The following is a 16,605-nucleotide window of genomic DNA, read 5'->3' on the forward strand; positions in this document are numbered from 1 at the left end:
AGCCCTTGCTGTGGACAGGGCTTTGCTCTGGAGACTGTGGGGATTCAAAGTTATATGTATGAGACCCACATATGGGCCTTGGGAGCAAAAAGGAGAGTGAAGGCCAAATATGATGTGGTAGTGCCGTGGAAGAGACGAGGGCGGCAGGAAGTGCTGAGGGACTTCAGAAAGCATGCGATGAGAATGTCCCACAGGAAATGGTGTCCATCCAGCGGTCTCTGCTGTAGCTTGTCCCAGCCACCCACTCAAACCACTACAGATATGAAAAATGGGAAAAACTTACCCCTCAAAATGAATGCCAGGATCTGAGGAGCTACTATTTATGAATCAGAGGATACCTGATTAAAATACTTTCTTGTGTGTGTGTGTCTTTTTGAGAGTATGCACCCTTAGTGGGAACTGAACCCCGGTCTCTCTGGTTCATGGACCAATGCTCTAACCACTTAGCAAACCGGCCTGGGCTGATTAAAATACTTTGAACCTTTCCCAACTGTCTGCCTCTGATTCATAGGCAGTTATTTTTTTAAAATATGTTTTTAGCCCTGGCCAGTTTTCTCAGTGGTTAGAGTGTTGGCCTGAGGAATAGAGAGTCTTGGGTTCGGTTCCCGCTAAGGGCAGTACCTCGGTTGCAGTTTGTCTCCACCCCAGTTGGGATTGGGTGGGTGGCACCAGTCGATGTGTCTTTCTCACATCATGTCTGTCTGTGTCTCTTCCTCCCTCTCTGCCTCCCGCTCTATCTGAAGATAAATGCAAAAATGTCCTTGGGTGAGGATTTATAAGAAAATTTTTTATTGATATTTTAGAGAGCAAAGAAGGAAGAGAGAGAGACAGAAACATCAATGTGAGAGAGAAACATTAATTGGCTGCCTCTTGCACACCTCCTACTGGGGATCAAGTCTGCAACTGGGCATGTGGGCTGACCAGAACCGGGACCTCTCAGTCCATGGGATGACAATTCACTGAGCTACACTGGCTGGGCCATAGACAGTTATTGTCCCCTGGCTGATTTGGCTCAGTGGTGAGAGCATTGGCCTGTGGTCTGGAGAGACCCAGGTTCGGTTCCCACTAAGGGCACGTGCCTCGGTTGCAGTTTGTCCCCGGCCCTGATTGGGTCGTGTGGGTGGCAGCCACTCGATGTGTCCCTTTTGCGTCGATATTTCTTTTTCTCTCTCTCCCTCTCACTCTATCTGAACAAAATATCCAAAAAAAAAAAATGTACTCAGGTGAGGATAAAACAAAACAAAGCAAAAAAAATGTTATTGTAATAACTGATATTTTGCTTTGCTTTTCTTGTATTGTGTAATGCTTTTTAAAAATAATTCCATGTTATTTTTGATGTCTCTTTTCATTAAATCTTCCGTCTCTTATCATGAGTTGTTTGTTTGTTTGTTTATTTATTTATTACATTATCTCGTGTTTTAGAGGCGTCTTTTAAATCCTGGTAGTGGTTACCTATGAATGTTAAAAATGCATCCTTTAACTTATTACCCTGCCTTTCACCGAGAAGACTCAGACTGTCATTATCCCTGCAACCTCCTTTGAGGGGCTCTGTACAGATGGTTTACCGTGCTTATTAGCTTTATAGCTTATGACTATAACCATGTGATCCTGTGGTAAAAATTGAACTAATTGCTTCAGTTCTTCAATCCTCTATGCTCTTTGCTTTGACATTTTGTTGTTCCTCCCAGAAAAGATAGACTGTACCTCCTAACATATGGACACAATGGAATGCGGGCAGAAGCGACAATATCCCAGTTCTGAGCTTAGGCCTTAGGAGGCATTGTATGTTGCTACTTGACCTCTTTTTTTTTTATCCTCACCCGAGGACATTTTTCCATTTTTTGTTCTGATAGAGCAGGAGGGAGAGAGAGGAAGATAGAGAGAGAGAAACATCGACGTGAAGGGACACATCGAGTGGCTGCCACTCGCACGACCAACCAGGGCCGGGGACAAACTGCAACCGAGGTATGTGCCCTTAGCGGGAACCGAACCTGGGTCTCTCTGTACCGCAGGCCGACGCTCCAACCGCTGAGACAAACCGGCCAGGGTGCTACTTGACCTCTTGTGACTCATCACTGCCATGGGAAGAACGTGCCCAAGTGAACCCACTGGCGAAAGGAAGGTGTAAGATAGAAGGAAAAGGCCGGAATCAGATCCCTGCCTATATCAGCTGACCTCCAACCAACCTGTACATGTATGAGTGAAATAAATGCTCATATTTGTATGTCACTAAGACTTTGTGGAGCTTTTTGTTCCACAGCAATAGCTGACTGACACAAACCCCATTGTCTAGGCCATAGCTCATTGATCCAGGAACGAGTAACTGACCCATAGCTAGAGACCGAGGAGGTAGCTTGAGGCAAGAGCTCTGCCCAGCAGAAGTACCTCACCTAATGATGACTGATCAATGAACTGGACCTTTATTCTTGGGAAACTTGACAGTGAGACAACCTGATAGAATCATCAGAGGGACAGGTGGCCCCACACAGAGAAATATGAAGGCAGGGAGTGAGCAAAAGCCACAGGCAATTAAAACCACAAATAAACAGAAGCCATAGAGGAGAGAAGTGTGTAGAGAGCAGTGAAACTGTGCAGGAGAAAGACGTACAAGGACTGAGGAGTACAAGTGGAGAATCTGGATGCTGGGTGAAGCAGATGATGAGGTGCTGATTTAGCACAAGTAATGTTGAACGTGGAGAAGGGTTTCAGCTATTGTCCCAAGTGGGGCCAAAACAAACCACATATTTGTCTACAAGTTTATCAATACTGAGTCTGAGGAATGGTACTGATTTTCAGAATAAGTAAAGAGAAAAAAAAATGTTGTATGTGTGGAGTGGTCCACAGGTATTCGTGATATTACATTTTATACAGTTCTGCATGCATGAAATAATGTTAATAATGTTAAAAACATTTTCTTCAAAACAAGGGAAGGGATACATCATCCTGAAGATGGAAAGAAAGAAACAGAACTCTTGAGAAATATTTACTGTAGGATTTAAAGGAAATTTTCAGGAAGGTTTTCACTAGAATTCTCTTGGAAGTAGGAGCAGAGTACTTTTAAGAAAGAAAAGGCTGGCCCTGGTCGATTTGGCTCAGCAGTTAGAGCGTCGGCCTGCAGTCCAGAGAGACCTGGGTTCGGTTCCCCCTAAGGGCGCGTACCTTGGTTGCAGTTTGTCCCCGGCCCTGGTTGGGTCGTGTGGGTGGCGACCATTTAATGTGTCCCTTTCGCGTGGATGTTTCTCTCTCTCTCTCTTCCACTCTATCTGAACAAAATATCGAAAAATGTCCTCGGGTGAGGATAAAAAAATGAAAGAAAGAAAGAAAGAAAGAAAGAAAGAAAGAAAGAAAGAAAAGGCTGGATTTTCGTCTTTTAAGATGAAAAGGAGCCAGCATGTATTTGGGGAGGAAAAAGAGAATTACACGGAAATTTAAAATACACAAAGGGTATTAAAGTCTATATTAGAAGCACTAAAGAAGAGAACAGAAGGTGGGACAAAGTGAATGAAGGATACAAAGGACAAACTTGGGAAAACTTGCATTCACAGGAAAAGGACCAAAAGATTAGGAAAGAAAAGACCAGCAATTAAAACAGTGGAAGGGAAGATAATAGAGAGAACAGAACAGGTAAGGAAACCAACTACTGCCAAAGACAAGAATGGAGCCAGTGGAAGTGATGCTACAGTTAACATCTCTGTGCTAGGAGAAAGCTTCCTTGGGTGTAGATCCACTTGAGTTAGCAGGTTGGTCTTCTATTCAGGTAAAATAGTAAAAGTGGACTGAACCTAGATTCATTCTGACAAAAATACATGACTTAAAGGATACAGTTCAGCACAATTAAAAGGCTAAGTTGGTCTGGCCTGAGTCTTCTCTGCAGTGGCAGAAGACAAAGGAACAACTATATAGTTAGGACAGGGAAAAAAAGCTGTGATTCAATTATTGTATATACATTTAAGTTGCTTTTTGTATGTGAAGGGCAACAGAATTGCATTTCTGAGAATGCTTGGGTTTGGAAATATCACTGCCCCCTCCCCCCTCGCAACCCCCTCCCTCCTCTTCATCCTTCCCCCTTCCCCTTCTCCTCTTCCTTCTTCCTTCTTCTTCTTTTTTTATGTGGTATGTGCCTCTAGTGGGAACTGAACCCGGGACTCTCCGGTCCGCAGGTCAATGCTCAACCACTGCGCCAAACTGGGCAGGGCTTCCTTCTTCTTTTATTTTATTATTTTTTATTTTTTAATTTTTTAAATCTTTATTGTTGAATGTAGAATGTGTTACAGATGTTCCACATTTTTCCCCCATTGATCCCCTCCTCCCCACTCCCTCCCCCCTCCCGCCTTTTCCCACACTGTTGTCTGTATCCATTGGTTATGCATATAAGTTCTTTGGTTTATTTCTTTCCACTCCCCAACCCCTTTCCCTTTGAGGTTTGTCAGTCTAGCAATGAATTTGTACTTCTTGATCCCTTCATCTTTTTCACCCATTCCTCCAACTCCCCTCCCATCTGGCAACCAACAAAATGTTCTCTGTATCTATGAGAATGTTTCTGTTCTACCTGTTCATTTTGTTTGTAGATTCCATTGTCGATAGATATGTATTCATTGCTATTTTGTTTGTTCATATATTTTATCTTTTTCTTCAATAAGACCCTTCATCATTTCATATAATACTGGTTTGGTGGTGATGAACTCCTTTAACTTTTTCTTGTCTGGGAAACTCTTTATATGGCCATCGATTCTAAATGACAGCTTTGCAGGATAGAGTAATCTTGGTTGTAGGCTCTTGGTTTTCATCACTCTGAATATTTCTTGCCACTCCCTTCTGGCCTGCAAAGTTTCTTTAGAGAAATCAGCTGACAGCCTAATGGGAACTCCCTTGTAGGTAACTAGCTGCCTTTCTCTTGCTGCTTGTAAGATTCTCCTTTGTCTTGAACCTTTTGCATTTTGATGATGATGCGTCTTGGTGTGGGCCTCTTGGGGTTCATCTTGTTTGGGACTCTCTGTGCTCCCTGGACTTGTATGTCTGTTTCCTTCAACAAGTTAGGAAAGTTTTCTGCCATTATTGTTTCAAACAAGTTTTCAATTTCTTGTTCTCTCTCTTCTCCTTCTGGCATCCCCAAGATGCGAATGTTGGCATGCTTGAAGTTGTCCCAGAGGCTCCTTATACTATCCTCATTTTTTTTTTTATTCCTTTTTCTTTTTTTTTTTTAAATCCTCACCCGAGGACATTTTTCCATTTTTTGTTCAGATAGAGTGGGAGGGAGAGAGAGGAAGAGAGAGAGAGAGAAACATCGACGTGAAGGGACACATTGAGTGGCTGCCACCCGCACGGCCAACCAGGGCCGGGGACAAACTGCAACCGAGGTACGTGCCCTTAGCGGGAACCGAACCCGGGTCTCTCTGTACCGCAGGTCGATGCTCCAACCGCTGAGCCAAACCGGCCAGGGCTATTCCTTTTTCTTTTTGCTGTTCTGATTGGGCGTTTTTTGCTTCCTTATATTCCAAATCAATGGTTTGCTTCTTGGATTTATGTACTCTACTATTGAATCTGTGTAAATTATTCTTTATTTCAGTTAAAGCCTCCTTCGTTTCTAACTGTGCATTGATCATTTCTGACATGTCCTTTTTTATGCTCTTGAGTTCATTGAGCATCCTTATAAGCAGTATTTTGAACTCAGCATCTGTTAGGTTACTTATCTCCACTTCGCTTAGTTTTTCTTGGGGTTTTGTTCTGTTCTTTCATTTGGGATCTGTTTCTTTGCCTCCTCATTTTGGCTGCCTCCCTGTATTTGTTTCTGTGTATTACTTAACGAGTGGTATGGGGCTAGCTGAGACCAGATGCTGCTTGTTTGAAAGAATTTAGGAAAAACCTGAAGCAGGATCCAAGACAGGCCAATCCTATGGTAAAGCAACTGGCAACAGCTTGGGTGGGCCTGAAAGTTGGGTGGGGCGGGGCCTCAGGGAGTCACCAGGGCGGGGCTACCAGTGAGCCAGGTTGCTGGAGTCCCAGATATGGCAGCTGTCTGCTGCCCCAGGGAAGGGCTCACCAAAGGAACAAAGGTCTCTGACAGCACATTTGTCACGGAGAAAGCCCCCTCTCCAGTCCTTGCTCCAGTGCCAAACAGCTTACTTCTTCCCTGTATGTCTCTGGTGCCCCTCAAGCTGCCTCCCTCCAAGCTTAGAGGGAGAGAGTCCGATAAGTCCGTGCTCGGGCCCTTTAAGGAGCTGCCTGGGGCTCCAGCTGCATCAGCCTCCCTGAGCCTCAGTTCCCGCTGGTTTTTCCAGCCAGAAGTGATGGGGATTCTCTTCCTGGCACTGGAACCCTGAGCGGGGCACCTGGTGTGGGACGGGGACCCCTCAGTCCTCAGGAAGGACCTTCCCAGCCGAGGTGTCCTCCTGATTTTTTCCGTCACACGTGGGTGTGGGACCAGCCCGTCTCACCACCGTCTTGCCACGGCCCCTCGCGCCTCCGCCCCTCCGCCCCTCCTACCAGTCTGGATGTGGCTGCTGCTTTAATTCCGTAGTTGTAGGACTTCCATTCAGCTTGATTTCAGGTGGTTTTGAATGATGGTTGTTCTGTAGTTTAGTTGTAATTTGGATGTGGTTGTGGGAGGACGCGATACTGCGTTTACCTACACCGCCACCTTGACCGGAAGTCTTCCTTCTTCTTTTAAAAGTATTTTAACTTACCAAGAAATAAAATAAGAATTCCAAAATGTGGACGTCCTGGCATAACTAAATAATTTTTATAAATCTAGTTATGAAACTGAGTTTCAAAAAAAATCCTTTTATTTTATTAAAAAAATTTTTTTTTATCATCACCTGAGGACATTTTTCCATTTTTGTTCAGATAGAGTGGGAGAGAGAGAAATATCGATGTGAAAGGGACACATCGAGTGGCTGCCTCCCACACAACCCCAACCAGGGCCGCGCACAAATCGCAACTGAGGTATGTGCCCTTGACCAGAATTGAACCCACAACTAACTGGTCCGCAGGCTGATGCTCTAACCAGTGAACCAAACCAGCTAGGGCTCAAAAAATACTTTTAAAGAGAAAATGTATAATATAAATGCTAAAAATTATATTAACAGTAGTAAATATATCAGTCATTTATTGTCTGCCATGTCCAGAGTCTATTTTAAGGAACTATTTCAGGAAAACCCAACTGTACCAGAACAAAAAGGATATTTATTGGTTTAGGTAATCAAAATGTCCAAAAGAGGAATTAACTTTCAGGTATGATTTGTGAAAGAAATAACTGGTAAGCTGGACTTCATGAAAACTAAAAACTCCTACTTTGTGAAAGACATTGTCAAGAGAGTGAGACAAGTCACAGAATGGGAGAAAATATGTACAAAAGACATGCCTGATAAAGGATTATTATCTAAAACATACAAAGAGCCCGGCCAGTGTGGCTCAGTGGTTGATTGTCAACCACTGCACAATGAGGTCGCTTGTTTGAGTCCCAGTCAGGTCATATGCCCAGGATGTGGGCCAAATCCCCAGTTGGGGGCATGCAGGAGGCATTCTCTCTCATCGATGTTTCTCTCTCTCTCTCCTCCTCTCCCTTCTTCTCTCTCTAAAATCAATAAGGAAAATTAAAAACTAAAACATACAAAGAATTCTTAAAATTCAACAATAAGAAAAAAAGCATATCCTGATTAAAGTATTGGGCAAAAGACCTGAATAGACACTTCACCAAAGAAGATATAAAGATGGCAAATAAACATCTGAAAAGATGTTCAAAATCATATGTTATTAGGGAAATGCAAATTTCCCTACAACAATGAGGTAGATACCACTACACACCTATAAGAATTACCAAAATTCGAAACACTGACAACATTAAATGCTGATGAAGATGTAGAACAACAATTCCTTGCTGGTGGGAATACCAAATGGTACAGCAACTTTGGAAGAAGATTTGGCAGTTTCTTACAAAACTAAACATAGTCTTACCATATGATCTAGCAATTGTGTTTCTAGGTATTTACCCAAATAAGTTGAAACCATGTCCACACCAAAACCTGTACATAGATGTTTATAACCGCTTTATTCTTGATTACCAAAACTTGGAAGCAACCAAGATGTCAGCAGGCGAAGGGTAAATCAACTGTAGTACAGAACAGTTTATTTCTGATATAGAATATATTGTTCTCTCTCTCTCTCCCTCTCCTTTCCTCTCTCTAAAATCAATAAGAAAAAAAATCTTTAAATAAAAAGCTATGACTCAATTATTGCATATACTTTTTTTTTATCCTCACCTGAGGACATTTTTCCATTTTTTGTTCAGATAGAGCGGGGGTGGGGGGGGAGAGAAACATCAATGTGAAAGGGACACATCGAGTGGCCGCCACCCACACGACCAACCAGGGCCAGGGCCAGACTGCAACCGAGGTACATGCCCTCAGCGGGGACCGAACCCAGGTCTCTCTGGACCGCAGGCCAACGCTCTAACAGCTGAGCCAAACCAGCCAGGGCTTATTGCATATACTTTTAAGTTGCTTTTTGTATGTGAAGGGCAACAGAATTGCATTTCTGAGAATGCTTGGGTTTGGAAATATCACTGTTTCCTCCTCCTCCTTCTCCTCCTAGAAAGAAACAAGCTCTTAAGTTATAGAAACATAGTGGAAACTTAAATGCCCATTACTATGTGAAAAGGTTACACTTTGTGATTCCAGCTATATGACATTCTGGAAAAGACAAAACTCTGGATACAGTAAAAGGTCAGTGAGTGCTAGGGATGGGAGGGGGGAGGGGGATGGAGAAGGGGTGAATAGGCAGAGCACACAGTCATTATACATTTGTCAAAACCTATTGAATTTACAACAGCAAGAGTGAACCCTATGTAAACTATAGACTTTGGGTGATAATGATATGTTAGTGTAGGTTCATTGATTGTAACAAACGTACCACTCTGGTGGGAGACGTTCATAGTGGGGGAGTCTGTGTGTGGGGTGGGGCAGAGGGTATATGGAACTCTCTGTACTTTCTTCTCAATTTTGCTTGAGCCTAAAACTGCTCTAAAAATAGTCTGTTAAAGAAAGTCTCCAAGGTAAGAGAGTAGATCTTAAATGTTCTCATCACAAGAAAAAAAAATTGTAGCTATGTGAGGTGATGGTTGTTATCTAAACTTATTGTGATAATTGTGAGAGTTTGGGCCTGTGATGCGGGCTGTGATTCACAAAGAAACAGAAGATAGGCAGGGAGGACATTAATTTACTTTCCAAGGGAGAAAAGGACCAGGTGTTAATAGAACAATACAGGGCAGTGAAGAGTGGCTTGCACTTTTATTTTTTATTTTATTTATTTATTTATTATTATTATTTTTTATCCTCACTCGAGGACTTTTTTTTGTTTTTTCTTCAGATAGAGTGGGAGGGAGAGAGAGGAAGAGAGAGAGAGAGAGAAACCGACATGAAAGGGACACATCGAGTGGTTGTCACTCGCACGATCCAATCAGGGCTGGGGACAAACTGCAACTGAGGTACATGACCTTAGTGGGAACCGAACCCGGGTCTCTCTGGACCACAGGCCAATGTTCTAACCGCTGAGCCAAACTGGCCAGGGCTATTTTTATTTTTTTTATTTAATTAATTAATTTACTTTTGTTACAGATGTTTTTCCTTTTCCCCCCACTGATTCCCTCCTCCCCCTCCCTCCCCACCCTGTCCCCAGCTTTATTGTCCATGTCCATTGTTCATGCATACGTGCATATAAGTTCTGTGGTTTATCTCTCCCCCACGACCCCCTCTTCTGGGGATTGTCAGTCTGTACCCCACTTCCATGTCTCTGGGACTACCCCATTCCTCAGACTGTTATGCTCATTATCTTCCACAAATAAGTGAGATCATATGATACTTGTCTTTCTCTGTTTGGCTTGCACTTTTAAAGAGCAAGCAGTTGCTGTTGCTAAGTGACAAGCAAGGGAGAGGGTTGTGTTAAGTTAGTCAGATCCTGGAAGTCGTCTTGAAAAGTTACAGTTTGTTTGCTTTCCAGGAGGCAGCCAGGCAGATGTGCTGTGGACCTCTCTGCCTTATCAGCATTTTCCCTATGTCTGTAAAACAAGCTTAGAACAAAAGTGATAAAGGGTTCAAAACGGAGAGGCCTGTCGGAAGGTGGGGGAAGCCCAGTTCGACTTCCTACTAATCAGAAATTCCTTAGTTCACATCCTGGAACTGTTAAAACAGCAAGGAGGCCTGGCCAGTGTGACTTAGTGGACTGAGCGTCCTCCTGTGGACTGAGAAGTCCCAGTTCCATTCCCTGTCAGGGCACTCGATCCCTAGTAGGGGGAGTGCAAGAGGCAGCTTATTGAAGTTTCATATTGATGTTTCTCTCTCCCTTCCTCTCTAAAAAAATCAATAAAAATATATTAAAAAACAAACAAACAGGGAGGACGATGTGGGGGGAGGGGAACACTGCAGCTTTATCTCATCCAGCTGTTCTATTTGAACAGAGGAACCAACAATCTTGGGGTTTAATTACCAGGTGCTTCTCATAATTGTGGAAAAGCCACAACAAAGAAAAGGAGAGGCCTGTTTTCTGACCTTACAGTGATCATTTGCAATATATCAAATCATTATGTTGTACACTTAAAACCTATACAATGTATGTGTCTATTGTAACTCAATATTTTTAAAGCCTCCAAAAAGGACACTGTGTTTGAATAGGAAGACAAAAAGCCAATGACATATTTAAGAAGTCATGGAAACACAGTAGTGGGGCAAAATTTGACATGAGTGAAGGTGTCAATTCTGTTTATACCATCTGGTAAAACAAGAAAGTGCCAGTGATTTGGGAGAAAATCTCGGAGACAATAGCAGACTGCTCTTGAGAAGGGCTGCCCTGTGGTGCCCACTATGGCCCAGAGGACAGTACTGTGTGGAAAACACAGGCATTGAGAACAGCCAGAAAGTGATTCAGAAGAGTAAGATTCTAAGGAACTTTTGGAATATTATATTTTATTTCTTAGGTAGAGTGGAAGGGAGGGAGGGAGAGAGAGAGAGAGAAAAAGAGAGAGGGAAAGAGAGAGAGAGAAATATTGATGTGAGAGAGACACATCATTGGTTGCCTCCTGTTTGACTCTGATTGGGGGGGAATCAAACCTGCAATACAGGTTCGTGCCCTTGACCAGAATTGAACCCGAGATCCTTCAGTTGGTGGGCCATTGCTCTAACTGCTGAGCCAAACCAGTGAGAGCACTTTTGGAATATTTTAACCAATTTGTTTTACTTACAGTTTTCTTTTCATGTATACATCAGAGTAATTTTTTTTTTTAATCCTCACCCAAGGACATTTTTCCATTTTTTTGTTCAGGTAGAGTGGGAGGGAGAGAGAGGAAGAGAGAGAGAGAGAGAGAGAGAGAGAGAGAGAGAGAGAGAGAGAGAGAGAGAAACATCAACGTGAAAGGGACACATCGAATGGCTGCCTCCCGCACAACCAACCAGGGCCGGGGACAAACTGCAACGGAGTTACGCGCCCTTAGCGGGAACCAAACCCAGGTCTCTCTGGACCGCAGGCCGACGCTCCAACCGCTGAGCCAAACCAGCCAGGGCTACATCAGAATAAATTTTTAAAAGGTTGTAAAAGAGCTTTAATTAACATAAAATGAAAATTTTAAGTATTTTTTATTTTTTTTTGTCCTTACCCGAGGGCACTTTTGCATTCATCTTCAGATAGAGTGAGAGGGAGGGAAGGAGGAAGAGAGAGAGAGAAACATTGATGTGATTAAGACACATGGATTTGCTGCCACCCACACGACCCCAGTTGGGGCCAGGGACAAACTGCAACGGAGGTACGTGCCCTTAGCAGGAACTGAACCCGAGTTTCTCTAGACCATGGGCTGATTCTCTAACCACTGAGCGAAACCGGCCAGGGAGAAATTTTTAAGTATTAAGAAAGCATTTTGTTGGCTCTGGCCAGGTAGCTCAGTTGGTTAGCATGTTGTCCCAATATGCCAAGGTTGGGGGTTGGATCCCTGATCAGGGCACATACAAAAATCAACCAATTAATGCATAAATAAGTGGAACAACAAATGGATGTTTCTCTGTCTCTGTCTCTCTTTCAAACCAATTAAAAAAAAAAAAAAAAAAAAGCCAAAGCCAAAAAAAAACACCTTGTGTTATAATTTAACTGGCAGCATTTTTTCTTAGTGGTATCACTGCAGTGGGACAGGCCTCGACCCGGTCTGTTTCAGGATGATCTGTAGTGTGTGGGTTCTTGAATTTGTCTACAAAAGATTTCACAACATGAGTCCATCTGATTGTGTATGTTTATCAAAGCTGGGACAGTAAAACAGAAAAAGGACTTAGGGTAGAGGGGGCAACCGGAGACACCCTAGGCGGTGCTCTGCTCGGGCTCTCTGGAAACATCACAGGGAAGAGCTGAGCCAGGCAGGGTTTCTGTTAGCTCCCTGGGAAGGGAAAGTCACAGTGACGGGAGTGAGGCAAGGTGGGGCTGCTGTTAGCTCCCTGGGAAGTCGGAGAAAAGGGGCCTTGGAAACAGGGTCAGAGTGGGTAAGCCTGGGACAAGCTGCCACTGCCCACTGCTCCCTGGTTGCAAGTCTCCTGGGGACCCTTACAGTTTAGGAGGAAGTAAAAGTTCATGCCCAAGAAGGGGCATGGGCATGTTGTAGAGCGAGCCCGCGCTGGTATCCTGTGTCTTGGGGGTTTTATCTCTCGTCTGCAGGCAACAATATTTGGGGAGGATTTCAGCAAAATATTCATCAGCTTTCAAGGTGCATTTCCAATATGTTGATGCACCAAAATGAGCATATAGGGGAGTTTGGAGTTATTCTTTGGTCTGCTTTACTGTTTTACTTTTTTCATCCTCACCCGAGGACACTTTTGCATTTATCTTAGATAGAGCGGGAAGGAGAGAGGAGAAAGAGAGAGAGAGAAACATCGATGTGAGAGAGATACATTGACTGGCTGCCACTCACATGACCCCAACCGGGGCCAGGGACAAATTGCAACCGAGGTACGTGCCCTTAGCGGCAACTGAACCCAGGACTCTCTGGTCCGCAGGCCAATGCTCCAACTGCTGAGCCAAACTGGCCAGGGCTACTGTTTTACTTTTATGTTGAGTCTGTCTGGCTCTAGTTGGATTTTGTTATATGTTCCCCTGACTTCATCTGTCCTTGTGTTTAGCTGGCACAAATGGCATTAGTTGGGCCTCTGTCTTCTGTCTCTCTGACCAGGGTGATTTAAGCTATGTATTGTCTGGCTAGGGAGGAGAGGTATGAACCATTTGCTCTCAAGTGTCCTTGGTAAAGGAAGATAAGGTCTTGGGATTCACTAGCTGGCTGTGAGTTGTTCAAATTGTTTGGCCTTGTTTAGTTATCTTATCTCAGTTTCCCCATTCCACTTGTCCAAGAATTTTTTAACTTCTTACTATTCTGCCTCATTGGTACATGAATAACAGTGTGTGTTGTAACGAAGATGCCTTAGAGTCCGTGAATTCAGTATTGAGTACCTTCTCTGCATAGGCTCAGTTCTGGACCCAGTTGATACAGTACTAAACTGGACAGACAAGGTGTTTCCTAGTTTGGGGAGATAGGCAATAAACTAGAAATTAAAGATTATGCTAAATTTTATAAGAAAATAAACAGAGTGATTGGGGCAGTGGCTACTCTAGACTCTAGGTTAGGGAATCAGAATCACACTGAGACGTGGGCAAGAGGGGCTCCTACCTGGCTCTCTGCTTAGTTCAGTGCTTCTCCAACTTTACCTTCATACAAATCTCATGGAGATCTTGTTAAAACTCAGATTCAGATTCAGTAGGGCTGGTATGCAACCAGAGAGGCTACATTTATATATATTTTAATCCTCACCCGAGGACATTTTTGCATTTATCTTCAGGAGGGAGAAAGGGAGGAAGAGAGACAGAGAGAGAAACATCGATGTGAGAGAGACACATCGAGTGGTTGCCACCCACCCAACCCCAACTGGGGCTGGGGACAAACTGCAACTGAGGTATGTGCCCTTAGCGGGAACTGAACCTGGTTCTCTCTGGTCCATGGGCCGACGCTCTATCTGCTGAGCAAAACCAGCCAGGGCGAGGCTACATTTCTAACATGCTCCCAGATGATGCTGATGCTGCTGTTCCAAGATCCACACTATGGGTAGCAAAGCTGTGGGAGACCCTGCATATCACAAATACTAAAACACAAAGCCCCTTCCCCACTTCTGGCTTTGTGAGAAAGTTTTCAACAGTTTGGTAATGAGAAAATAGGAGTTATGAGAGAGCAGTGTGCCAGTTACAGGGGAGGGGAAACTGAGACTCTGCAGATGTGTGTGTGTGTGTGTGTGTGTGTGTGTGAGAGAGAGAGAGAGAGAGAGAGAGGGAGGGAGGGAGGGAGGGAGGGGGCATGTCTTGTCAACACCATGGGCGTCTGGGCAGCATCTGCTCACCCTGCCCCAGCTGTTCTGGGCAACTCTTAGGCTTGCAGGCCCTGGTCCAGGGAAGACTTTGGGTCCTTTAGCCTTTGGATTGCAAGAAGGTGAGCAGACTAAGTTCACAAATGTGGGCCAGGCCTTGGACATAGCTTGATTTATACATTAAAACACTTAGACTTAAGATATGTGGGCCTTCATTTGTACTACTGTCCTGGCCCTACAAATGTTAGCAGTGGGCCTGTAGGATATAGTAATAATAACTATCATGATAACATTGGCTAACCTGTATTCCAGGCTCTGTTCTAAGTATTTAACATATATTAACTCCTATAATTCTCATAACGAGCCTGCAAGGAATTGGAATGATTATCATTGGATAAGGAAACTGAAAGTCCCTGGATTTTAATCAGTTTGCCCTGGCCAGTTTGGCTTAGCGGTTAGAGTGGTCAGCCCGAGGACCAATGAGTCACTGGTTCAATTCCGGTCAAGGGCACATATCTTGGTTACAGTTCATTCCCAGCCCTGGTTGGGTAGGCAACCAGTCGATGTGTCTCTATCACATCGATGTTTCTCTCTGTCTCTTTCTCTCTCTCCCTCCCTCCCACTCTATCTAATGATAAATAGAAAAATATCCTTGGGTGAGGAATTAAAAAAATGAAAAAAAAAATCCAGGATGTTCAGCTCCAGGGTCTATGCTGTTGACCATAATGCACTGTTGCCTCCACTCAGAGAGGGGAGCCTCTTGGAGGAGGCCTGAAGGACAGACCGGAGGAGACAGCTACATGATGACTTGGAGGCAGAGCATGTTCTGAGATGAGAGAAGAGGCAAAGACTCTAGGAGAGAAGAGTTGCTTTAAGGAACCAAAAGGCGGCCAGTATGACTAGGATGGGGGAGAGGAATCCAAGATGAGGGCAGAGGGGGAGGCAGGGATTAGATCATATAGGGCCTTGTGAGGCATTCAGAAGCCTTTAGGAAGTTTAAGCAAAAGAGTGACATAATTTTATTTATTTATTAAAAGACTGTTTTTGTAGTGTCCAGGGAGTGGATTTTAGAGGGGAATAGTGGAGGCAGGTGTTGGGGGCTATCGCAGTGGTACGGGTGAGAAATGGTGCAGGTGTGGAGCAGGGGGATGCGTCTGCAGGACAGTGGGTTACTGATAGACTGACTGAATGTGGAGGTAATGAAAAGAAAGAAGGAAACCAAAGATGGTTTCTAAATCTTGGGCAAGCAAATAGATAAATAGATAGTGGTTTTGTTTCCTGAAGGGGGAACATCAAAACCATGGAAGTGAAAGGTATGAAGGAAGATGCAGGAATAAGAGTGATGTTTTTCAGGGTCCCCTTTGAGCATGTTTTATAATGTCATCTGGGGTGGGGGTTGAATGCTCTCTCAGCATAGTAAACCCAGAGTTATCAGCTCCTGAGAAGTAAGTTCCAAATGAGGACCAGATAGAGTCATTAGAAAGGAAACTCTTCAGATAGTGAAGAATGTTTGAATTCAGAATTTCCAGAAAGCTGGTAAATATAGCCTCTTAGCATTTCTCTCCTCTTCCTTCTCACTGCTGCGACATCTGGAGACCATGAGACCAGAGCTCACTGTCCCCTCACCCTCCCACTATGTCTGTGGTGAGCAGATACTGAGGTACCAGGGGGAGAAATGTCTTTGACTGTAATATTTGCAAGACCCAAGAAGGTATTGAATAGCTATTTCCATAGGCAGGAAGGGTACCAACTCAGCAGAAAGGAGGAGAGACTTCTAGAAAGAGGCAGAGTATCAGGAATGAGGAATATCTGTGAGTGAGGGGCAAGGATCGAAGTTGTTAGAGCTGGAGCAGCAGGAGCTCCATGCCCCGTGGCTGTCTTCTCGTGCAGGAGGAGATGTGTAGACATTGCAGTCAATAGTGCTTCACTCCTGCCCAGCACTCCTGCCCAGTGGCTCAGTGGATGGAGCACTGTCCGACGGACTGAGAGGTCCAGGTTTGATTCCCAGTCAGGGCACATGCCTGGGTTGTGGGCTCGATCCCCAGTGTGGGGAGTGCAGGACTCAGCCCATTGATGTTTCTTTCTCATATCAATGTTTCTATCTCTCTCTCCTTTCCTCTCCAAAATATCAATAAAAACATGTATTTTTTTTAAAGAGTGCTTAACTCCTTACTAATGTGGTGTCTATTCATTTCAGGGGAGCGAGCAAGGAAGGAGGGATCCTGAGCAGGGG

This window comes from Molossus molossus, unplaced genomic scaffold, assembly GCF_014108415.1.
Source record: "Molossus molossus isolate mMolMol1 unplaced genomic scaffold, mMolMol1.p scaffold_m16_p_19, whole genome shotgun sequence".
Taxonomy (NCBI): domain Eukaryota; kingdom Metazoa; phylum Chordata; class Mammalia; order Chiroptera; family Molossidae; genus Molossus; species Molossus molossus.